This window comes from Equus przewalskii, chromosome 5 (genome assembly GCF_037783145.1).
Source record: "Equus przewalskii isolate Varuska chromosome 5, EquPr2, whole genome shotgun sequence".
In the NCBI taxonomy this organism is placed as follows: Eukaryota; Metazoa; Chordata; class Mammalia; order Perissodactyla; family Equidae; genus Equus; species Equus przewalskii.
This window is the reverse complement of record NC_091835.1, coordinates 32,659,832-32,683,881: the sequence shown is the minus strand read 5'-3', so window position 1 is coordinate 32,683,881 and position 24,050 is coordinate 32,659,832. Positions and strand designations below refer to the sequence as shown.

The window sequence follows — 24,050 nt, the reverse complement described above, 5'->3', positions numbered from 1 at the left end:
GTAATACCTTCCTACATAGTAATACTGAGAAGTTTTCAAAGAAGTTATGCAAAAAGCCCAGTAATTTAGGAGACAGTTGTTTTGGGAAGAGAAGCCTAAATAAAATAAAGTCTTGAAATGATTGGATAATTTCCACATTCCATACATTCTGTCCAGATTAGAGCATTTCCACACATGCGTTTAACTGAAAAGAGTTTCAGTGAAATATGCAGTCAGTGCAACAGCAAGGAAACCCCGTGCAGATTTGTGATAGGAGATCCGAGACTTTGTCTAACGGACTTGGACACAGGACAGCATACTATTAAATTAGCAAAGGTGCGTGAAATGTCACCATCTCAGCAAACTTCTTTATAAAAGCTGTTTTTAAAATAGTTTGTGTTCTAATATGTATGTATATTTGTAGTACAATGGTAAGAAATCTCTTGCAAAAATTAGATATTACAATGATTTACTTTGGGGTTGCTTTGGTTTTTCACCCTTACTCTGATATTCTCCTTTTTTCCAATCCATCCTCCTGTCCCCATTGCCTAAACAAAAAGGATATCATTTCCAAGGCTTTTTTAATACTAAAGACGGAATATGTGCCTGCACTCCCTGGGCGGGACTTCCAAATTGGAGACATGTTTTCCATACTTTGTCACTGCCCTGTCCCATGTCCCAGCATAATAAATTATTATGACATTATACATATGTATAAGGCTTAGCTCATTCACAAGAACAATATACTTCCTTGTTTTCTCTCCGTCCACATCAGTAATTTGCTTTGGCATGCGAATTCTACCTCAGTTTAGGATATTTCCTCCTTCCTGTTATCAGATACAGATGGGTAAGTGGGTTTGTTATTTCCATCCTAACATTTTTCATCGTGTTGTCCTCTGCTCTTTGATTTCCTCGTAGTCCTTGTGTGGAGCATTCAGTCGAATGTTGTGCATTACAAGGAGGTGTGGGCCTTGGCTGTTGCATATGTGTTCCAGTGCAGCCCTGCAGGGGCATATTGAAATGTTTGTTATTTCATTATAAATTGCTTTCCTTTTCTCTCCTTTATATTACAGTTTGAGCTCAATTAAGCGTACGGGTCAACTAACTGACCTCGGAGTTTCGTTTCAGGCAGTAAAGAGGGCCTTTCCGAATATTTTTGTAAAACTGGGGTGTTGATGGGAGAGGCTGGAGCCCCACTGGTTTAAATGAGCTCTAAGGCCTCTGACATTCTCAGAAAACAGTAGATGGCTGTCTGATTTGTGACTAAATCGAAAATAATCCTGGAGAAAGCGGGGAGTGAAAGTTGCTATCGCCTGTCATGTCTGCTTGGTGAGAGACTGTGAGACCTTGAGCCTTGAAACAGGCTATACTTCAGAAACTGGGAGACTTAAAAAAAGCAAAAACAAACCAAAAAGACCCCACACACACTTTACACCTTGACCCCACGCAGGATCATTTGAAACTGAATCTCTGGAGGGAGGCCCGGGCATCTGGTGTCTAAACATCTCCCCAGATGATTCTAATGGGCTGTGAGGGTGAGAATCCCGGCCTGCAGGGAAGTAAATGCTGAAAAGATGGGTCCGTGTTCTAACTGCCAGAACCTATGATTGTGACTCTATCAGAAAAAACGGTCTTTGCAGACGAAATTAAGTTACAGATCTCCAGATGAGATCATGCTGGATTATCCAGGTGGGCTACATTCAATGGCAAGTGTCCTTATAAGAGGCACACAGAAGAGAGACAGAGGAGAAGGCCATGTGAAGACAGGGGCAGAGACTGGAGTTATGCAGCCACAAGCCGAGGAACGCCTGGAGGTACCGAAAACCGGAAGAAGTAAGGAATGAATTCTCCCCTAGAGCCTTCGGAGGGAGCGTGGCTTGGAGGGAGATAGCCCTGTGGACACCTTTATTTAGGACTTCTGGCCTCTAAAACTGTGAGAGAGTAAATTTCTGTTGTTTTAAGACACGTAGTTTTTGCTAATTCATTACGGCAGCCCTGGGGGAACTAATACACTGCTGAAAGTGTGGATAAAATTTGGTGGGACGGAAGGTATATAGGAGTTTTTCAGATATGGAAGCAAAATGAGTGACAGCAAGAAGGCATGGCTGGGGGTAGAAGGGGAGGCAGGACAACTGGACTAGAGAGTGACTTTCCAAGAGGTGTGGGAACTAATTCTGTGGAGAGCCTACAGAGAATTCCTGGGTGTAGATGATTCCTTTCCTAGGAAAGATGCTATCCTCTCCATTCTGTCCTGTCATATCTCAGGGAATAGCATTCTGTACTTCCTTAGACCACAAAAGGCCCTAGAAGCCTGGAAAGGGAGTTTGCACTTCCTTCCACAAGCATGGGAGCTGCTGAGGAGGGAGCAACCTGGCAATGCTTTAGGGAGGCCTGCCTGCCTGCCTGGGTTGCATGTCTGAATAAGTGGCGCCTGCTGCTGAATCGTATAAGTGGTCACTGAATCCATTCTGCTCTCCACCTCTCCCCGCCGCCAGCAGTCCTGTGCAGCAGTGGCTTGATGAGTGTGAGCAGAGCCATTTGTTTCCCAGCCTTGGAAGTCTGGGTGATATTGCTGTCATCGTTGGGTGGGTCTGCCGATGTCTTAGAAGTTAATCCCTTCTGCAGATCCCTGAATGAAGTCACATCACTTCTGATGAACTCCAGAGGGACCATCCTCAGCCCACGTGTCGGAATGAGAGCAGCCAACCTCGAAGCCCACACAGTGCCAAGTGCACTTCCTTAATGACCAGCCAGTTGTCTTGTGGAGGCATCTCAAGAGCACTGCAGGATGAAGCATGCACCCATGCCCTACTTTCTGCAAAACGAAGCAAGGGAAACTTTCATTAACACTGCCTGTGAAATCAGAGGCCTCCCTGACTTTCCCCAGCTGGCGCAGCAGGAGCCGAGAGTGCCTGCACGTGAACTCACTAGTCACATCCTGGATCTTGTGTGTGCATTTCCCAGGCATTGATTGGAACCGCTGACTCAGGAAGGACCAGCAGCGTGGGAGCAGAGAGGTCACCCTGAGCATGACTGCCTCAAGGGTGGAGGAGGAATTATGTGCTGCCTGGCAAGAACCATCTAGGGACTGCAGGGCACTGAGCTGGGGTGGGGGTGGGGGCCCAGAATGGATTCGGCGAGAAGAGGAAACAGGGGAGCAACCGACCCATGTTATTTTTCACCTTCAACTTTCAACTGTCAGCTGTGCTGGCGATTTAACATGCCCCATTGTCCCAGAGATGAATGAAGGGCGTAGGAACTCCTTCGTTTCAGTTTTCTGGGGATCAATGTCTTTAAAGGAAGGAGATCACTTTCTTCCGTGGACACCACGCTGTGACACTGTTAGGTCAGTGGCTACTGTTTTAATGTTGAGGGAGATGCTGCAGAATGCTGGGCGCAGGTCAGAATGGAGCTGCCGGCCTGAAGGAGTAATTTTGGGATCCCCTGGATAGAATGCCCTGGTAGAGCACCCATCCCTGCCCATTATGGATTGTGAAGATGAAGAGCATCTTCAAGTGAGATGTGGGGCCGAAGTTAGGGAGCAGGGATGGAGGACCATTGCTCGTGTTAAGTCTCACTGGGGCACTTAGCAGCCCCCTCCCGAGACCTTAACCTCGCTGTGACCCTCAGGCAGACGACCAGTGAAGATGTTTCCAGTTGAGCGGTAGAGCATTGGGAATGCAAATATTCAAACTTTCAAACCCTCCACCTGACACCTACTCTTATTTGCAAGAAAACCTGAGGGATTTTCCCAGGGTGGGTGGAGGGGCCAGTAAATCTGACACCGGCTGACCTCCTGACTGCAGGGGGCAGCGGTGGGCTCCAGAGAGCCAGCGCTGGTGGAGAAGCCCTGCGTGATGGGGAGACCCGAGCAGGCTGCTCACCCGCAGGTGGTTCCACCCCGCGGAGGGGCGTTCCAGAGAGCAGCCTCGGTCTGTTCTCTGTTCGGCAGACACTGCGCGCTGCTTCATGCTCAGCGCTCTAGGAAGGCACTGGGAACAAGACAGACAGGCCCTGGCCTCAGGGAGCAGGCCTGCAAACGCTAAAGAAGAGAAAATCACCCTTAAACCCAGTAAACAGAGATAATCACTATCAACATTTGAGGTGTATTTCCTTCCCATCTTTTTCATCACATGCGCACGCACACACACACACACACGCTTTTCTTACTGCCTTTCCTCATTCTGCCTTACATTTTAGTTTGTCGCATGCATCTATCTCCATTAGACCGTGAGCTATTGGAGGGCACAGATAAGGTGTCACTCGCTTTTTATCCCTGTTACCTAACACAGCCTCTTGCGCCAGGAGCCCCTCTGTCCGTGTCAGCGTGGAGAGCCACGAGGCAAGTCTGTCTGGCTTTGGAATGCAGCACATCGCGATTTTGAGGAAGGGATTTTGTGCTGGTGCTTGCTGCTCGCTGCCGACTCTATGCATTCCACAGGCCCTGGGCACTGCTAGCCAGCCTGCCACTCGGCGGGGCGGCTGGGGAAGGGAACAGAACGACATGGAGATTTCACAAGTGGCTGAGACACGGGTGGATGATTAAGTGTGTTCTGCATCCTGCGTGGGGTTGACTCGAAAAGAGCTCTCCTCCTGTTATTTCTCTGAGGCCCTTTTCTTGCTTTAGAAAGACACAGTTGACTCTGGCAAATCTTTCTTTATCCTTTCTGATCAAAAATAGTGTTTCACCCGGGGAAGGTGGGTGAGATTTTCTTCTCTGAGAAATCAGTTTGGGCCCTAAAATACTCTTTGCTTAGATTGAAATTCAAGAGGCTCTTGAGCTGGGCTTGGAAGTGGAATTAACACAGGCTGTTTTCCAAAAAGCTCAGTGTGAGGAGGCTGGGACCAAGTCAGGAGGGGAAGTCACTCAGCGGGCCACAGGCGAAAGCACGGCAGAGCGCCTGGGGGGCCTTCAGGGGAGTCAAAGTGGCAGAAGCTGTTCACAGAGCATCAGGACCCCTTCAAAGCATATGTGGAAAACGGGAGAGGCCGGTGGGAGATTGAGTGCTTTCTTTTTTTGGAGCAAAATTTAGGAAATTCATAGTTCTTGATGGTAACACAACAGTAAAAGCAGATACAAGGGAGACAAGCCCAATTGCCTTCTGAGATTTTTATTTGAATGTAGTAGGATGTTTGTTATTTAGATGTCTTTTTTTCTTTAAGGGATACTTGGCATAGCAGAAGCTATTTCTAGAATTAAATATCTCTGAGGGAATTTCATTATAAGATCAAGGAAAAAGTCTGCAAGGTTTTGGCTTCTGATGAAAAACATCTAAAACCAAGTAAAATCAAAAAGAACCCTTAAACAAACAAATTGCTGATTTGAGTGAGGCAAAGAAATCTCAGCCGGAGGACCCTCTCTGGAGCCCACGATTGGAGAGAGGGGTGAGGGGATGTTTAGGGCTAAGTCTCTGTGAGGCAGTGACCTTCCGGGATGGGATTTCCTCTCTCTAAACGCCAGGAAAAAGAGATGATGTAGACAGAATCTGGTGGTTCACACAGAGCAAAACAGGAGATGGGGAGCGCGAGGCCCAAGGGGGCCAAGTGACTTGCCCAAAGTGAGGACATTAGGGGTAATGTGGGGGAATATGCTTTTTAAAAAACACCCCAAATCTAGTCTTCTGTCTGCAATTCTACATTGCTGTGGGAGGTCAAAAGGATTTCGTAGAAAGGGCATAGGCTTGGGTGGCACTTGGTTTGAATCTGGCTGTTTTTGGACAAGTTTTTAATATTTTCTCCAGGCTCAGTTTACTCATCCGTACGATTGCCCCCGAGCCTTCTCAGCTGTATAGCTGCATGGATCTCTCGGGCGTCCTGTTGTGCTGTGTAGGGAATCCTCTGGTGGTCAGTGGACGTCCGTCTGGTTGTCACTTAGAGGGGAGAGACAAAGGGAACAACTCACTGTGCCACGATGCTGACGTCACTGCTGTCCCCACCTTGTCAAGCGTGACCTCCAGTTCTGGACAGCTCTCCTCCGGACCTCACACTCAGTGGCTCGCTCATTCATGCAGGGCCTGTTCCAGGTGCTGGGGACACAGCAGTGACCGGAGCAGCAAAGCCCCAGCCATCATGGAGCTTGTGCTCCAGACCTGCTCTGTGCAGTAGAATATAATGTGAGCACACACGTGCTGCTCAGTATTCTAGAGCCACATCAGAGAAAGTAAAGGAAACAGGCAACGTTAATTTTGTTACCATTAGTTAACCTAAGGTACCCCAGATATTATAATTTCAGCATGTAGTCACCTAAAAATTTATTAATTAGATATTTTACCTCCTTGTTTTGAACTAGATTATTCTTACAGCACATCTCAATTTGTACTGGCCACATTTCAAGTACTCAGTAGCCTTGTGTGGCTCACTCTATTGGACAGTATGTTTCTAGGGCTCAGGAGCAAGACTGCCACCCACTCCAGCGAGGGAAGCGTGTCACTGCAGGCCCTACTGCCCGGTGGGGAGCTGCCAACACACAAAGGGGCCCTCGCCCCGGGCGCTGTCTCCCACCACCAGAGCGTGCTGACTTTATACGGGAGAGGGGAGAATGCCCACGCCGCAGAGTTCTGTGCTAGGCTGTGGGTTCAGGCAGGAGAACAACACGGTGCTATCCTCTCTGTAATCATAATAATATCATTAGTACTTAATGAGTGCTAAGTATGGGCCAGGCCCTGTGCTAAGCACTTGATGTGCTCTGTGTCTTATTATCTTCATGACAACTTTGCAAGAGAGGCACTAATATTCTCCATGTTTAACAAAGGAGGAAAGTGGCTTCGAGAAAGCAGTTAGAGCACTTGCTGAGGCTCACATGAGAAGTGAGTAGCAGACCTGGGACTTGAACTCAGGGCTGTCTAAAGCCAAAGACTTGTGTTCTTAAAACAGAAACAGCCCAGAATGAGATTCAGAATGAACACAGGCTCCCAGAGCCTTCATCGAAGGCTCTCTTCCTCTGCATACAGACCGTACTACCAAGTCAAATGCTTTGGAGATGAAGGTGTCATTGAGGAGGACTCAGTGTCCCGTGGAGAGGTATATGTGATACATCGGCACCCCCAGGCCCAGCCCTTCACAGCTGTTGTCCAGGATCCATCGCTGCCAGCATGTTCTTATTACAAATAAGATGGCGCAGCCTTTGAAAACCATATAGTAATGTGTGTGTGTTACAAATAAAATATTTACTTGTCAACATAGGTTACAGAAACCTCTGTTGACTCTAAAGCACCATATGAAAGGTTGCATCATTGTTATATGGTTATTACTATTGTTATCATCCAGTGGATGGCATGTCCAGGGCGCTCACAAAGCCCAGACGACCGCACTGGTGCCTGTAATATCAGATGGCCGCTGAGGACGTAGCCTGTCCCAGCAGATCCCAAGCACCTGGAAGTTCTGGAGCTTCACTTATACTGCAGTAAAAACCCAATGTGCAGGGGCTGGCCCCGTGGCAGAGTGGTTAAGTTCGCGCGCTCCGCTGCAGGCGGCCCAGTGTTTCGTTGGTTCGAATCCTGGGCGCGGACATGGCACTGCTCATCAGACCACGCTGAGGCAGCGTCCCACATGCCACAACTAGAAGAACCCACAACGAAGAATACACAACTATGTACCGGGGGGATTTGGGGAGAAAAAGGAAAAAATAAAATCTTTAAAAAAAAAAAAAACCCAATGTGCAGGTGAGCCAGTTCGCCAGGTGTCTTCCTCATTTGCCAGTTTGCCTGGTGCTGAAGTCAGTCTTTATGTTCAACCTTGGGTGGCCAGCAGCACTCCTGGCTCCTCAGAGCATAGATAGAGAGACACTTAGAAACCCTCAGACATGAAGGAGGGGCCACGGGCCTCCCCTCTCAAGTCCCAGGACAGCTGATAGGCCAGCCGCCAGTGTCTGGAAGACAAAGGGCCCACAGAATGTGCTGCGGGTTTCCTGGGCTTCCTCGTGGCCTTGCTAAATGGGATGACCTTGCAGAACATGAATCCCGTGTACTCTCTGAGGCCCACTGTAAGTCCCGCCTCCTCCGTGGAAGCCTTTCCTGCCATCTCAGCCCCCTCCAGCCCTCTCCCAGCTCTAATGTCCTGTAGTCGGGAACGCCTGTGCCATTTAGACACTGAAGCCCTGTCCTGTATTGTTAGCTACACATTTTCTGTATGGTCGTGCCCTTTCTTTCCCATACCCAGACTTCTGTGACCTCTCCTGGTGACAATCATGTGCTGACTTGTGACATCTCTGATGACCTGCTTGGTAAACTCCACCTTGTTCCAGAGAGGGTTTAAGGAGGCTGTTTCATTATTCTAAGTGGGCATGATGTCCTTAATGAATTTTCATTTGGTTTTGTGTGCTGCTTCTCCATCCAGAATATACATCCTTTGAGAATTGTGCTCTTGTAATCTTGGTGTCCTACTAGAGTCTCTGCCTGACTCACCTTGGGGACTTAGTGACAGTTTGTTGCTCAACATTGAGCAAAGGCGAGAGCCCTGATCCAGATCCGCTCCCTGTGATGCTGGTCAGCTGCATAATACCCTTTACTTCATCTGCCTGCAGTCACCACGATTTGTACTATATATTCATTAATTTGTTAGAACCTCTCCCCCGCACTGGAGACCTTTTCGGTTCTCAGCTGTGTCCCCAGCACCCAGCACCCAGTGCAATGCCTGCAACCTGGCAGGGCTCGGTAAAGCCCAGGTCAAGACTGTACATGTGACCGACTCAGCTTGGTCACTGTAGGGGAGGGCAGAGGCCGGGAGAGGAGCATTAGGGCCTGGGGTGCCCAAGGGCTTTCTGAAGGCTCTAGTCACAGAGAAGTGAGGTCAGCTTCCGAAGGGCATGTGGGATAGTGGGAAACACGTGGGCCTAGAGGTCAGGGGCTCTGAGGGGCAGGCACTTTCCCGCACTGAGGTTTACTTTCTCTGTAAACTTGAAAAAGTCTTACGAGGGTTGAAGGAGATATTTTTGTGAAACTGCTTTGTAAACTATAAAGTGACGTGGTAAGATGCTATTCATCACCATGAGATCTAGTCCCTGCCTACCTGTGCAAATATATTTCTTATAAATTTTATTTAGCTAGGCCAATCTTCTCATTTAAAAAAGTGTTTTTTCCATTATTTCAAAAATACTATATTGTAATAACAAAAATATTCAAAAATTCAGAAGAAAATCAAAACAAGTTCTCTCTTAATTGTCATCTAGAAATAACGCTATGAACATCCTATATGTAGCCTAAATAGTTTTTCCCCTAAGTGCGTATGACCCAGGTTTCCCAGGTGTCAGCAGCTGGGGGCAGACGGGGCGCCGTTCCTCCCCTGCTCTCCCACTGCACTGGCTTTCCTGGGGCCCTGCCAGGCCCTGAACAGCAAAGCCAGCGCAGCGCTGGGCGCGGATGGAGAGGACGCAGCGAGGGACTATCTTCTTCCTGCGCTCTTCACCGTCTGAGCGTACTTCCTGGGTTTGTGTATCTATTGTTTGTCTCCTCTGGAATATGAGCTCCCCGAGGTCAAACGCTTGCCAGATTTGCCTTATTGCTGCCTTTTGGCACCTGAAGCAGCACCTGTGGGTGGTAAATATTCACTGAATGAGTGAGTGAACACTGAGTGCTGTCAAACCTCATACAGAATAGGAGGCTTTAGATGGACTGTGCATTGAGCTGTACAGAGGCCAGACTCTTTGGTACTGTACGTCTGGTCTGCCAGGTCGAGCTGTGGCTGGAGAGGCGGCCTTAGCAGACGTATGATAGATAATCCTAACCCCTGCAGTCACCATAGCTGCCTCCAGGAATTTCAAGCATGCTCTCAGACCATGCTACTGAGCACCTGGCCAAAGCGCTCCCCAATTCCTCTCGGGTTCACGGTTTTCGTGTCCCCAGCTGCCCTAGGCAAGGAGGCGCACTCTCTCCTTGCCCCAAAACCTGGCCCTCCTCCACCTTTCAGGCCGCTCTCCTGTGGGGCCTTAGGCTTTTCTTACAAAGACTACCACATTTCTTTCCTAGGCAGGGCAGCCATTCTGGCCATGGTTCTGCCTCTCTGTCTTCAACGGTGCAGACAGCATTTGTGGATTGGATGCGAAGAGCTTCAAGAGCACTGCTGAGAGCTGGGCCTTCTAAGAGGGGTCTCCAGTCAGCCCGGTGGCTACCCCCTTCTCTTGCACAAGGGTCTGCCCCCACTGGGCTAGACACAGTCTCCAAATTCGGGTCACTAAGCAGACTTCCCTCTGCTACCCCCCACCCTCGTGCTCCTCTCCAAAACCTGGAAGAGGATGGGACTCTGCTTGTTTTCTCCTGGGTTACTGCAGCCCTACTGGAAGCGATATTTCCCCCCACTTTTCCCCAAATTACCATAAAACCCCTTCCACTGTGTTCCCCATTGGAAAACAAGGTGTGATTCATCACTGTGTGTTTCTTGGTGGGACTCAAATCGAGGGTAGCAAAAGTGCCCTCCAGATGTGAGGTACCCATCCTCTGTGGAGCCAGGACCTGTGAGGTGAACAAGAACAAGAGGTGGACAGGCTGCTGCCCGCAGCCCTGGGCCTCAGGCCCTCCACGGGGCCGCTGCTGCTGTTTCTAATGTTTGCAAGGATCGGCAGCATGCACTCAGATTCCAGAAACTGAGTTCTCACACTGGCCATTTCTCCCAAGCCTTCTTGAGGACACAGTCTCTCTCTTTTTTTTCTCTAGGTTTATTGAGATATAATTGACATTAAACATGTGATTTCAAGGTGTACAACATAATAATTTCATATATGTGCGTAGTGCGAAATGGTTACCACATTTAGTTAACATCCATCACATCACATAGTTAGCATTTTTTTCTTGTGATGAGAACTTTCATATCTGCTCTCTTAGCGACTTTCCCATATACAATATGGTATTGTTAACTAGTCACCATGCTGTACGGTACATCCTCGGAATTTAGTTATCTCATAACTGGAAGTTTGTACCTTTGACCATGTTCATTTCACCCAGGACCATTTTGCCCAATCTTCCCTCTCCCCCACCTCCTCACCATTCCCCACAATCCCCTGGCAACACCAATCTGTTCTCTGTTTCTACAAGTTCTGTTTTTTCAGATTACACATATAAGTGAGATTTGACATTTGTCTTTCTCTGCCTGACTTATTTCACTTAGCATAACGCCCTCACGGTTCATCTATGTTGTCACAAATGGCAGGATTTCCTTCTTTTTTATGGCTGAGTAATATTCCATTGTGTGTATCTATATATATAGTGTCTGTGTATATATATACACATATGTATACACATATATGCACACTTGTGTATATGCACACACACACATATATACCACATTTTCTTTACCCATTCATCCACTGCTGGACACTTAGGTTGTTTCCATGTCTTGGCTATTGTAAATAATGCTGCAATGAATATGGGGATGCAGATATCTCTTTGAGATTGTTATTTAATTTCCTTCGGATATATACCCAGAAATGGGATTGCTGGATCATATGGTAGTTCTATTTTTGTCTTTTTGAGGAACCTCCAGACTGGTTTCCATAGTGGCTGCACCAATTTACATTCCCACTGACAGCATACAAGGGTGTCCTTCTCTCCACATCCTCACCAGCACTCCTTACTCTTCTCTTTTTGATAATAAGTATGAGATGATATCTCACTGCAGTTTTGATTTGCATTTCCCTGATGTTTAGTGATGTTAAGCATCTTTTCATGTATCTCTTGGCCATTTGGATGCATATCTTCTTTGGAAAATGTCTATTCAGGTCCTTTTCCTTTTTTTTTTTTTTCTTGAGGAAGATTGTTGCTGAGCTAACATCTGTTGTGCCCATCTTCCTCTATTTTATATGTGGGATGCCTGCCACACCATGGCTTGTTAAGTGGTGCCAGGTCCACGCCTGGGGTCTGAACCAGTGAACCCCAGGCCGCGAAAGCAGAGCGCTCGAACCCAACCACTATACCACTGGGCTGGCCCCCCTTTGTCCGTTTTTTAATTTCATTATTTGTTTTTCTGCTACTGAATTGTATAATTTCCTTATATATTTTGGATGTTAACCCTTTATCAGATATGTGATTTGCACATATTTTCTCCCATTCTATAGATTCCCTTTTCATTTTGTTGATCTTTTGCTGAGCAGCTTTTTAGTTTGACGTAATCCCACTTGTTTATTTTTGCTTTTGTTGTTTGTGCTTTAGGTGTCATATCTCAGACATCATTCCCAAGACCCACGTCAAGGAGCTTTTCCCCTATGTTTTCTTCTAGGAGTTTTATGGTTTCAGGTCCTACATTTAGGTCTTTAATCCACTTTGAATAAGTTTTTGTGATGTATGATGGGACTCTAGTTTCATTCTTTTGCATGTGAATATCCAGTTTTCCCAGCACCATTTATTGAAGAGACTGCCTTTTCTCCATTCAGTATTCATGGCTCCCTTGTCAAATTGTACATACATGGGTTTATTTCTGGGCTCTTAATTCTGTTCCGTTGGTCTATATGTCTGTTTTTATGCTAGTACCATACTGTTTTGATTACTATAATTTTGTAATATAGTTTGAAATCAGGGAGTGTGATGCCTCCAGGTTTGTTCTTCTTTCTCAGGATTGCTTTGGCTATTCGGGGTCTTTTGTGGTTCCAAACCAATTTTAGGATTGTTTTTTCTGTTTCTGCAAAAAATGCCATTGGAATCTTGATAGAGATTACATTTAATCTGTAGATGGCTTTAGTAGTATGGACATCTTAATGTTACTTCTTCTGATCCATGAACGTGGGATATCTTTTCATGTATTTGTATCTTCTTCAGTTTCTTTCATCAGCGTCTTGTAGTTTTCCGTGTACAGATGTTTCACCTCCTTGGTCGAATTTATTCCTAAGTATTTTATTGTTTTTGATGGTATTGTAAATGGGATTGTTTTCTTTGTTTCTTTTTCAGGTAATTTCTTGTTCATGTATAGAAATGCTACTGATTTTTGCATGTTGATTTTGTATCCTTCAACCTTACTAAATTTATTGATTAGATCTAACAATCTTTTGGCAGGGTCTTCAGAGTTTTCTATATATAATATCATATCATTTGCAAACAGAGGCAACTTCTTCCTTTCTGATTTGGATGCCTTGTATTTTGTTTTGTTGCCTAATTGCTCTGGCTAGAACTTGTAGTACTATGTTGGACAAGCATGGTGAGAGTGGGCACTCTTGTCTTGCTCCTGATCTTAGAGGAAAAGCTTTCAACCTTTCACCATCGAGTGTGATGCTAGCTGTGGGCTTGTCATATATGACCTTTATCACGTTGAGTTACATTCCTTCCACACCCAATTTGTTGAATGTTTTTATCATGAATGAATGTTGAATTTAGTCAAAGGCTTTTTCTGCATCTATTGTGAAGATCATATGACTTTTATAATTTATTCTGTTACTGTGATGTATCACATTTGTTGACTTGCGTATGTTGAACCATCCTTGCAGCCCAGGGATGAATCCCACTTGATCGTGGTGAATGATCCTTTTAATAGTGCTATTGAATTTGTTTGCTAGCATTTTGTTGAGGATTTTTGCATCTATATTCATCACAGATATGAGGACACAGTTTCTTAATTACTAGATGACAGAGGTCTGTTCCACTCTATTGGGAAAGTTGATGAAATAAGTGGATATCACTTAAATTTGTTTAAGCAATGCCTCTGGAAGAGGAAGTTTGTCATTTTTCTTAGTTCTTTTACATTTGGGCGGAAGGGCCTGGAACCTTTGCTGGCCTCTCTCTATGAGCAGCTCCAAAGCCACTTGTCACTCACAGGAGTCGATTGCTGGTGGAGCATGCCCATTCTCTTCTGCCTCCTTTCTCTGCTCTCTGACCTCTCTCATAGCAATGATGAGACTGTATTTGCGTTTGTATACAGAATTGCTGTTCACTTTCACATCCAGTGTCTCATCTGAACCTCCTCTGATGGGACAGGTAGGAAATTAGTTATCTCCACTTTTTCAGAGAAATGGACCAGCTTCCCCAAGATCACATGGTAGTGAAGTTAGCGCTTGAACCTGATTTTTTGATGCCTGTTCAAAACATTTCTAGGTCACTGTGTTCCTGCCAGCCTCTTGATAGAGCGGCTTAGGAAAGAAAAAGAAGAGGAAATGGAGAGGGAACTCAGACTAGAAGTTTGATGGGAAAAGGTTGGGAACTGTTGGTTAAGATGCCAATTGGGGTCATATCTGCAGGCTGGATTCATTGTTGTCCTTATCTCCTCTCGTTTTATACCAGCCACTAAAATTCATGATAAGAATATGCTACCCAAACTCATAGTGATCCCTGCGAGGCTGTGACTTGGGAGAAAATGTTTGAATTGAGCCCTTTGAGTGGCTTCTGCCCCTCTTAGCACCTTGTACATTAAACAGTGGTCTTTGCTTTTCTGCTTCAGCTTGAATCAGAAATAGAGCATGAGGTTGCATACATTTTTTTATTCATTCTTTATATATGTTCATTTATTTCGCTTTGTAAATGAGCCAGATAGTTTGCTAAGTGCAGGAATGAAATATGCTCCCTTCTCTCAAGGCATTTGCAGGTGTGTGTGTGTATGTGTATGTGTGTGTATGTATGTGTGTGTGTGATGGGGGAACATAGACAAGTAAAATCTTGACCATGGATAAGCCAAGAAGGCTTTGGAAGCCCAGAAGAAGAGCATGTAAGTCTGACTGTGCTGAGGTCAGGATGACTTCTCAGAGAAAGTGCTTCTTGAATGGAATTCTTAAGTGTTCACAGGACTTAGCATAGGCAAAGAGAAGGGCATGCCAGGCGAATGAGTGGTATATTTGAAGATGCCGAGGCATTGAAGAGCGGAAAGCATAGGGAGTAATTTGGCGGGAAGAGAGTGTGGTGGTGGGGTGGGGGAGAGGATGACACTTGGTGGGTGGGGGGAGGGTGTCCTGTGTGTTTCATATTGATCCTGAAAGCAATGGGGAGGCATGTTCAGGTCTGCATTTTGGATAAGGCCCCTTGGCAATGCTGTCACAGTTTTGTTTAACTGTTTTTTTGGAAAGCAGTCGGGTAATGTATATTAAGAACCTTTAAAATGTGAGTATAAAATACCCTTTGCTCAGTAACATTACCTCGGGGAACAGTAATACTGATCTCCTACTATGTAGTACTCATTGTACCAGATATTTTTGATGCACTGTATGTATTATTTTTTAATCCTTACAACAGTTCTGCAAAGTGAGAATCATTGGTCCCATTTACAGATAAAGAAACTGAGGTTTTACAGAGTCAGACAGGTTTGAGATTGAATCCACACTGTCACTAATTAGCTGTTTTCCTAGGACAAATTACTTACCCTCTCTGAAGCTGTTTGCTGAAGTAGTACTATGTAAAACAAAAATAATGGTGCAAACCAGAATTAAATACAAGATGCTCTTTTTTGGATTATCCATTCATTTGGATTATTTCTGCCAGAGCTGACCTCCAGTTTCTTAAACATTTAAGATTGAATCAATGAGCCAGAATCAAAAGACGTGGAGTGTTGCAGACAGTGGCTTTGCTTTTGGGGGCCACTCTGAGAGTTGTTTGCCCCTGCGGTTTGCCTGTGTGCACGCACACGGCTCCTGTCCCATCCTCTACCTCCGTTATTTGTAGCTTGTCCACCTGTGAGATTGTAAACTGCTTGAGGAAAGGGTTGGTCTTAAATATCTCTTTGTATCTCTCACAGCGCCTGCCTGGTTCAGTGCCTTTCCTGTGCCCCAGGAGAGCCCCAAGGTTAGTTTCTCCAGAAGCAGTTGGAACATCATGATGCAAGGGAAAGCAGGGGCTTTGAGAGTAAAGAGCTAAGAGTTGGGGGCATGTGGGTGGACACAGAAAAGGTAGATATTTAGGCTTGGAGACTTGTGGGGAAGGTTTGGGACTATGGGAATCTGGGAGGATGTATTTAATAGGAAAGACGCAAAACATTCTCATTAGAGCTGAGTCAAGTGAGTTGTCTTAGCTTGGGTTCCCCAGAAGCAGATCCTGAGCAGGGGATCCACGTGCACGTGGTTTATTAAGGAAATGCTACCGGGAGGACCTGCAAAGGAGTGGACAGGAGAGGGGAAGAAGCTAGAGTGCGATGTCAGGTGGGGTTCCGGACCCAGCCTGGTCGGCAGCAGTGTTCTGAAACGTAAATCACAGTTCAGAGCTTGTGTCCCTGAGACAAGGGAGAAGGGCTTTGTCACTTCGCACCGGCCATGATTGGCTGGGGGCTGTTTAGAGGTGACCGGGGAACTTCAGACCATTCTGACTGTTCACGGGGACGAAGCGGCCCCAGCAGCCCAAGGGCTGGCCTTCTAAGCGTCACAGGTGCAGGAAGTCAGAAGCAAAGGCATGCAGAAGCTGAGGGTAGGGTGAGGTGGTGGTGTCAAATATCTGAGGGGCTGTGGGTGGGGCATTGAGAGTGTCGCCTTGATAATGCAGCCTTAGCTGTGTCCAGCTGTCCCACGTGATGTCTCTGCCTCTAAACCCCTCTGTGCAGCTTCGTCATCTGCAAAGCGGGGACAGTGTTACTCTACTTGCTCCTGTCACAGGATGATAGTGAAAACAAATAAAGTGAGCTGGGTACACAGATCAGGTTGACAACAACAAGCCGTCATGCAAAGCCAGGTGTTGCCACCGCCTCTTCCACCCAGGGGATCTATCTGCTCGGGCCTCTCCTGGGCACTTGTCTTGAGGGCATCAGCACTGACAGCCTTTGAAAAGAGCTTGTTTGTGTTGGGAAGAAAGCAGGTACTTTTTTAACGTTGATAAATTTTGCAGCAGTTTCTTTAATATATACCAGGTGCCCTGAGATCTGTCTGATGAACCACCAGATATCTTGCTGTGGCTGTGTTTGCTTTGATGTGCTCATCAGCACCAGCAAGGAAATATTGGAAAGCGAGTCGTAATGGGACTTCGCTCTTGTAAAATGCCTTTTATCTTCAAAGTGGCTTACAACCACTAATTATTAGAGGAATTAGGGTGAACAGCAGCTCTCTCACAGAGCCCTCAAACCAGTATCAAGGGCCTTTAATGTATCTTATAACAGAGCTAGAGAAGTGAGAAGGGAGATGTTGAGTAAGGGCTGTCGAGACCGGGAAGAGATACTCTATAACGCAGGAGACAGCCGTTGCCTGGCTCCCATGAGGCTAGAACAAGGAAATCGGACCTAATCTGAGGGGAGAGGAGGCAGGATGTAGCGGTTGCCCAAGTGGCAGCAGGCCGCAGCAGTGGTAGGATAGCCTGCTCTGAGGCGCTCCCAGGCCCCTGCCCTGTTTACACAGCTGGGGGACATATGGCCTCCTGGGAGGCCTGGGGGGGGGGGGTGACGTCACCACGAAGTCCCATCCAGCGGGGCCATCAGTGGTAGATTTCTAGGCTTCTTGATCCTATCTCTTCAAGTAGTATTTTTTTGTTTTGTTGCTTTTTTTGATTATTGGCTTGTTTTGTTAGAATTTTGCCTGGGGGGGAGGAAGCCAATTTGAATTTCATCATCATAAGAATAATAACAATAGCGATCCTTGTAAGGTACTGTCCCTTCCCTTCATTTCACAAATGGGGAAAGTGGGGCTCAGAGAGCTTAAGAGACCTGTCGGTGGCCGAGTAGCCGGTGCCTCAGGTGGTCTGGCCTCGGAATTCGCGTTCTTCTGCAGCAAGGGGCCTGTCAGAGAAGGGGCGGGACTTGTTCAAAGCCCTCTGTACCATGTGTCGGAGAAGTAAATACCAGTCTCATAGGGAGCAGGGAAAGTCTCTCTGCCGGGCTGGCCTGGGTCCTGTGCTGGCTCTGCTCATCTCGAGCAGGGTGGTGGCGGAGGGAGCCTGCAAGGAGCAGCTCAGCATCCTCGTTCCTCACCGAGAGGATCCTTGCGTCTGCCTCACTGTCCTGGTCCCACCGGAGGGTCTGCCCAGGGCCGTGGGGAGGGCAGGAGCGGCATAGGCATGAATAATGGGCAGGCCACCTGTGAAACCCTGAGGTTTGCTTGAGGCCCATTTTCCCCACGTACAGAGATGGATTTAAAATGGGCCCTGCCCTAGAGGTCTAGGGTTGGGGTACAGCCTAAGGGCGTCTGCTCCCATCGCCTGTGCAGACAGTCCTGGGGGTACAGAGATCGGCCTGTCAGGGCACCCTGGGCAGAAACATCAGCTTCCCAATTTCTTAGTGAGACCTGATTGTCGGTAGTTTGAAATTGGCCATGGTGGGAATGTTGGCACCACAGAAACAGGCAGATGCTACAAATCAGTGCTCTCCCAACCCCACCTCAGAAAACTGGTTGTTAAATATTGCGGTATCTTTCTTTCCAACACCATTTTGACACCAAATGCATATCCTAAGATTTAGTTCAATTCTGACACTGACACAGACCCCACAGGTTAAGGGCTCAGTCCCGTAAGACTGCCCCAACTCAGATGCCAGTTGCAAGTCCCAGGTTGATGCCTGTATGTCTGAGCAATGGGCTGTAAATTCTAGGCTTCCCACAACCCCCTCCTCAGGTTCAAGAATTTACTAGAACAACTCACAGAACTCAGGAAAGCGCTTTACTTACTAGTTACTGGTTTACTATAAAGGATACAACTCAGGAACAGCCAAGCAGAAGAGATGCATGGGGCAAGGGACAGTGGGGTGTGCCATGGGGCTTCCATGCCCTCTTTGGGTGAGCTGCCCTCCCAGATCCCTGATGTAGCCACCAACTCAGAAGCTCCCTGAACCCAGTTGGTTAGGGTTTTATGGAGGTTTCACATGTAGGCATGACTGATTAAACATTGGCCATTGGTGATTGAGCTCAATCTCCAGCACCTCTCCTTCCTGGAGGTTGGGGGGTAGGGCAGAAAGTTCCAGCCCTCTAATCACATGGTAGGTTCCTCTGGCAACTAGCCCTCATCCTGAAGCATCTAGAAGCCCAGCGATAGTCACTCCTTAGCATAAACTGAACTATGGTTCAAAGGGGCTCATTATGAATAATGACACTCCTTCTACTCAGGAGATTCCAACAATTTTAGGAGCTCTGTGCCTGGGAGCAGGGACAAAGACCAAGCAGATATTTTTCAACATTCCACGGATATTTACCACTCTCAGTCCTCACTCTCCATGGTCAGTTAAGAAGCCAACACACATTTATTATATGAGCACCTGTTATATGCAAAGTGCCGGCTGGGGATTAGTGGGACAGCTGTTCATTTAAATGATCAAATATCAATTTCATCCTTACTAAGATTCATTGACGGGGCTTCTGCATTCAAAGAAGAAGTAAGACATATTATGTACACGTGAAAATCTAGCCAAGCAGACCAAGGAGTCTGTTCTGAATCCTAGAGCGTGAAAGAGTCAGCAAGTCCTCAGAGGGACAGAGGCCAGAGAAGCCCAGGCTGGGCGCTCAGGAAAGACTTCTCAGAGAGATGGACTTAGAACTGGGCCTGGGAGGCAGACCTCTGGAATGTTCTTACGGGACGGAGGGGGAACTGAGAAACTTGCTTGTGTTGAGTTCTAGAAAACAAATGCAGCCCCATTATACATCTGGCCTTTCTCCTTTCCTCTTGTTGGTGGTAAGTTTGGGTCTCAGTTCTGCTTGCTCCTGACCCTGCACAGGTCACCTAACTTCTTGGGGACTGAGATGCTCATTAATAAAAGAGGGAAAAGACAACCAGTCCTGACAGCTTCACAGAATCACTATGGAAATGAGATAATAGGAGTGAAAGTTCTTTTAAAACAGCAAAGTATAATTAGTGTCATTAAGTTTATGTCTTTCATTACTTCATCACCTCACTATCCGAATTTTGAACTACAAAGGGCAATACTGAAAATGCCTTAGAAATTATTGTAAGAGCTAACATTTACCAACAGCTTACTGTGTGCCAGGTTAGTTTCTAAGTGCTTTACACGTTTTAAATTGCTGAGTCCTCACATGAAGTAGATACTATCACCTGCATTTTACAGATGGGGAAACTGAGGCCTGGAGAGGTTAAGTAACTCACCCAAGGTCATACACTGGGAAGTCACAGAGGCAGGATTTGAACCTCGGGAAATTTGGTTCTTGCATTCTGTTGCCACGCCTTCATACAGCTCAAGCTGGGTGGGGTTCCTCTTTTCCACGAGGAGGAAGAAGAGAGCTGGAGTTCTCTGAGCTTGTTCTCTCTGCTCTGGTCCCCAGCCTTTGCCCCCCTCACCCTCCACATTCTCTCCCTAGTGAGAAGCAGGGTCAGGCCCTGTCTAGCGGGCCGTGTGGATGCCCAGAGCCTCTCCTCCCCCACGCCCCCTGCAGCAGTTCTCAGCAGGGACCTGACCATTTCCTCGTCCTGTGGCAACATCCAGCAGCCAGTGTCTATCTCTCTGCCTGGGGGCCTTCTCCAGAGTCGCCAAGCACAGGGCGAACTGGAGTGCTAGGGAATTAAGCCCCGCAGGAGCAGGCCTGCCCCAGTGCCTGCTCGGGGTTGATGTATAGCTACCCCAGCTCCTTTCCCCTGGGGTTGGATAGCTGCCACGTGGTCTCCACCAAGTTGCAGAGTGTCCCGGGGGTATTAAGCTCCACAGCTGCTTATCTAGTTGGCTGGATAAGGCACCCTTGATTGGCTTCCCTCCCCTCTCTGTCACTTCACAGTCCCCAAACAGTGTTCCTTGTCCCTTTCAAACAAACTGTTGTCACTCAAATCTTTGTGATGGTCTTCTATGCCACCACCTGTCATGGGTTGAATTGCGTCCCCCAAAAGATATGTTGAAGTCCTAACCCCCAGCTCCTGGGAATGTGACCTTATTTGGAAATAAGGTCATTGTAAATGTAATTAGTCAAGTTAAGATGAGCTCATTAGGGTGGACCCTTAATCCATGTGACTGATGTTCTTGTAAGGGGGGAAGGTGGTGTGAACAGAGGCACGCGAGGGAGACGGCCATGTGCCCAAGGAGGCGGAGATCAGAGGAGTGATGCGGCTGCCGGACTGGAGCTGCCCAGGGTTGCCAGCCACCACCAGGAGCTGGAAGAGGCAACGGAAAACTCGCCCAGAGCCTCAGAGGGAGCAGGGCCCTGCCAACACCTGGATGTTGGACTTGCAGCCTCTAAAACTGTGAGAGAATAAATTTCTGTTCTTTTCAGCCACCCAGTTTGTGGTCCTTTGTTGTGGCAGCACTAGGGAACAAGTACACCTCCCATCCGAGGCCTGGATTCTTCCTGAGGTCGCTCTTTCCCTGGGGGCCCGCTCCACGCCCTTCCCTGACGAGCATCTCACATCCCTTTATCCAGAGCTGCCTTTGAGACCCCTTGCTCGGCAGTCCTGTGCCTCTGCAGTTTGACATGACTCGCCTGTCTGCCTTCAGTTGACACTGCCAACTCTGCGTGAGTGGTCGAGACTGCCGCATGGGGAGCATTCTGTCACCGAAGCCCGGGTAATAATTAAAGAGGTCGGAACGGATCCTGAAGGTGCTTTCTGAGCTTTTGATTTCCTAACAGTCTGCTGTGGGAGACATTCGAGGGAGATCAGGGTGGCTTAGTGGCTGCTTTCAAGTTTGCGATGGGTCTGGTGTGGAAGGAGGTGCCATCTCCACGGAGTCCAGACTAAGAGGGAAACTAGCTGAGAACCTTCAGGAGGGATTTCAGCTTGATCTATGAACTTTCTGACTGCAGTGGTTACTAAGCTGCTAGGATTACTGTGGAAGGCTGGGAAATGTTCCTGGAAATGTTTGAGGGCTGGCTCATTTCCATCTGTGTGCAAAGCTTTCACCGGACCATTCTGGAGAAGAGTGGTCTGCAAGCCCTGATAGAGACAGGCAGATAAAACGCAGTTTCTCTCTTCCCTTTGTGATGGTGATGGCCTTGTCCCTTTGCCTTTGGAATGTGGCCAACCACTTTCCCTTTTATGGGTGTAGTGTCTATTGGTGTAAAAAACCTTTGAGACAGAAAGCTGCGTCCAGGCCTGAGCCGGGGGCATCCCTGGGCTTCATCCAAATGTTAGACAGCAGAGCCCGTCACGGGGCTTCCATTTTATTTTGAAATGAAAGTAGAAGCCCTTCTGTTGTTTTCTCTTCCATTCCCTTTGGAAAACCCACAGATGCTGTGCAAAGATTGCAGGCTGAGCCAGAGAAGGAGTGAGAGAAAGGAGGCTCAACTCCTAACAGGGGTATGTTTCCAGGAGGGGCTTCCTCCTGCTCCCTTATTTTCAGAGTTCATTTAGCTCCTTACACTAACGGACTGAGGGCTTTCGCAGGGAAATTACTTAATTTTCAGCCATTCCTGCTTATCATAGTTGAATGTAAAAGGAAGAATCAGGCTCCTGGGGATAAATACCATAGGTAGGGCTAGATTTGCACATCCTGGAGGATGTGAGAAGGTTCTGGCTGGATCTATTCAATTCTTTTTAATAGATTTATTGAGATATTGACATACCATAAACTGCACATATGAAAGTGTACAATTTGATGAGTTTTGATATGTATTTGTATCTATGTATATGTGTGTATACGTATACATTTGTAGGTATGTATACTTTCATGAAACTGTCTCCACAATTAAGATTGCGAACATGGCCACAGCCCACGAAAAGTTTCCCCTTTCTCGTTTGTAATCCCTCTTTCTCACCCTTCTCCACCCTCCCTTCTCTCTTTTCTGTGACTGTCGATTAGTCTGCATCTTTTATAATTTTATATAAATGGGATCAAATGCACTCTTTTTTTGTCTGGCTTCTTTCACTCACATGATTATCTTGGGATTCATCCAGCTGTTCTTGGTTCCTGGTTCAGTCGTCCCTCCTTTCAGAGCGGGATAGCGTTCTATTGTGTGTGTACCGCCGTTCGTTTACCCGTGCTCCTGTGGGTGAGCATTGGTTGTTTGTGGCTATCACAAATAAAGCTTCTGTGAACATTCATGTACAGGTCTTCGTATACACATACGCTTTTATTCTCGTGGGTGAATATTTAGAAGTGAGGTGACTGGATTGTGTTTTAGAAGTTTGTTTGACTTTTTAGAGAAACTGCCAGATATTTTCCAAAGGGGCTGTACCATTTACATTCTGACCAGAGAAGAATGAGCACACTATCCAGTTCCTCCACATCCTTGCCAAGACTTGGCATGAACAATCTTTTTAATTTTAGCCTTTCTAATAAGTGTACAGTATATTACATTGCAGTTGAACATTTTCATTTAGTTATTTAACATCTATGATGAGGATTTTTAGGCTGCTTAATTTTAAAATGGCTGATGATGAGGATTTTTAGGCTGGTTAGTTTTAAAACTACAGATGAGATTCAGGCTCCAAGGAGTGGAATTTGTTTGCTCCTTTGTTGGGAAACATTTACATTTCTAAGGGAAACCTCTGTCTGTGAAGATGCCTCCCTCTCTGTGCCAGGAAGAACGGGAATGGTCTTATCTCTAGAAGCTCTTAATGGGGAAGGCAAGAACTTAAGTTGGTTGCTGTCTGGCACTCTCATGTAACTGGTTTAGGGTGGTGGCTTCTGACCTTTACTTAATCCGATTTGATTCTTGTCTAAAAGTCATGGGATCACCCAATGACCAGACCCCACCTGCACTGATACCATTTTAACTTTTTTTCATGTTCTTTCCTTTGTCTTGTAAAGAGATGAATCATATACCTATGCCTTAAATTTAGCTCTAACCCTCAACTTGGGGCAGCAGGAGCTCTGACTGCCCGTGGGTCCTGTCCCCACGCACCAGCTCTGCCTGCCCATGGGTCCCGTCCCCATGCCAGCGGGGCAGCAGCAGGAGCTCTGACTGCCCATGGGTCCTGTCCCCACGCACCAGCTCTGCCTGCCCATGGGTCCCGTCCCCATGCCAGTGGGGCAGCAGCAGGAGCTCTGACTGCCCGTGGGTCCTGTCCCCACGCACCAGCTCTGCCTGCCCATGGGTCCCGTCCCCATGCCAGTGGGGCAGCAGCAGGAGCTCTGACTGCCCGTGGGTCCTGTCCCCACGCACCAGCTCTGCCTGCCCATGGGTCCTGTCCCCATGCCAGCGGGGGCAGCAGCAGGAGCTCTGCCTGCCCATGGGCTCTGTCCCCATGCCAGCGGGGGCAGCAGAAGCGGCGGCAGCAGAAACTCTGACTGCCCATGGGTCCTGTCCCCATGCTATTCTACTCTCTAAATAAAAGAGCACTACTGCCAGATCTTGAGAGTCTAAGAAATCTTTCTTTCGACTCCTCGGCTCACCG

At 47.2% G+C, this 24,050-nt stretch overlaps 1 protein-coding gene across 14 annotated transcripts in view; it reads left to right on the top strand.

Moving 5' to 3' along the window:
• Window positions 1-24,050, top strand: part of CRACR2A (calcium release activated channel regulator 2A) — a 129,991-nt gene that overhangs the window by 24,487 nt on the left and 81,454 nt on the right. For 3 of the 14 annotated variants that reach the window (XR_011540271.1, XM_070620524.1, XM_070620523.1), the window contains one exon: window positions 15,613-15,659. The exons of 10 other annotated variants lie outside the window; for them this stretch is intronic. The gene's annotated coding sequence lies outside the window, so the exon portion shown is untranslated. Of the gene's footprint in view, window positions 1-15,612; window positions 15,660-21,862; window positions 22,011-24,050 lie in introns of those variants that run through there. One more of the 14 variants, XM_070620527.1, reaches the window with a different exon arrangement.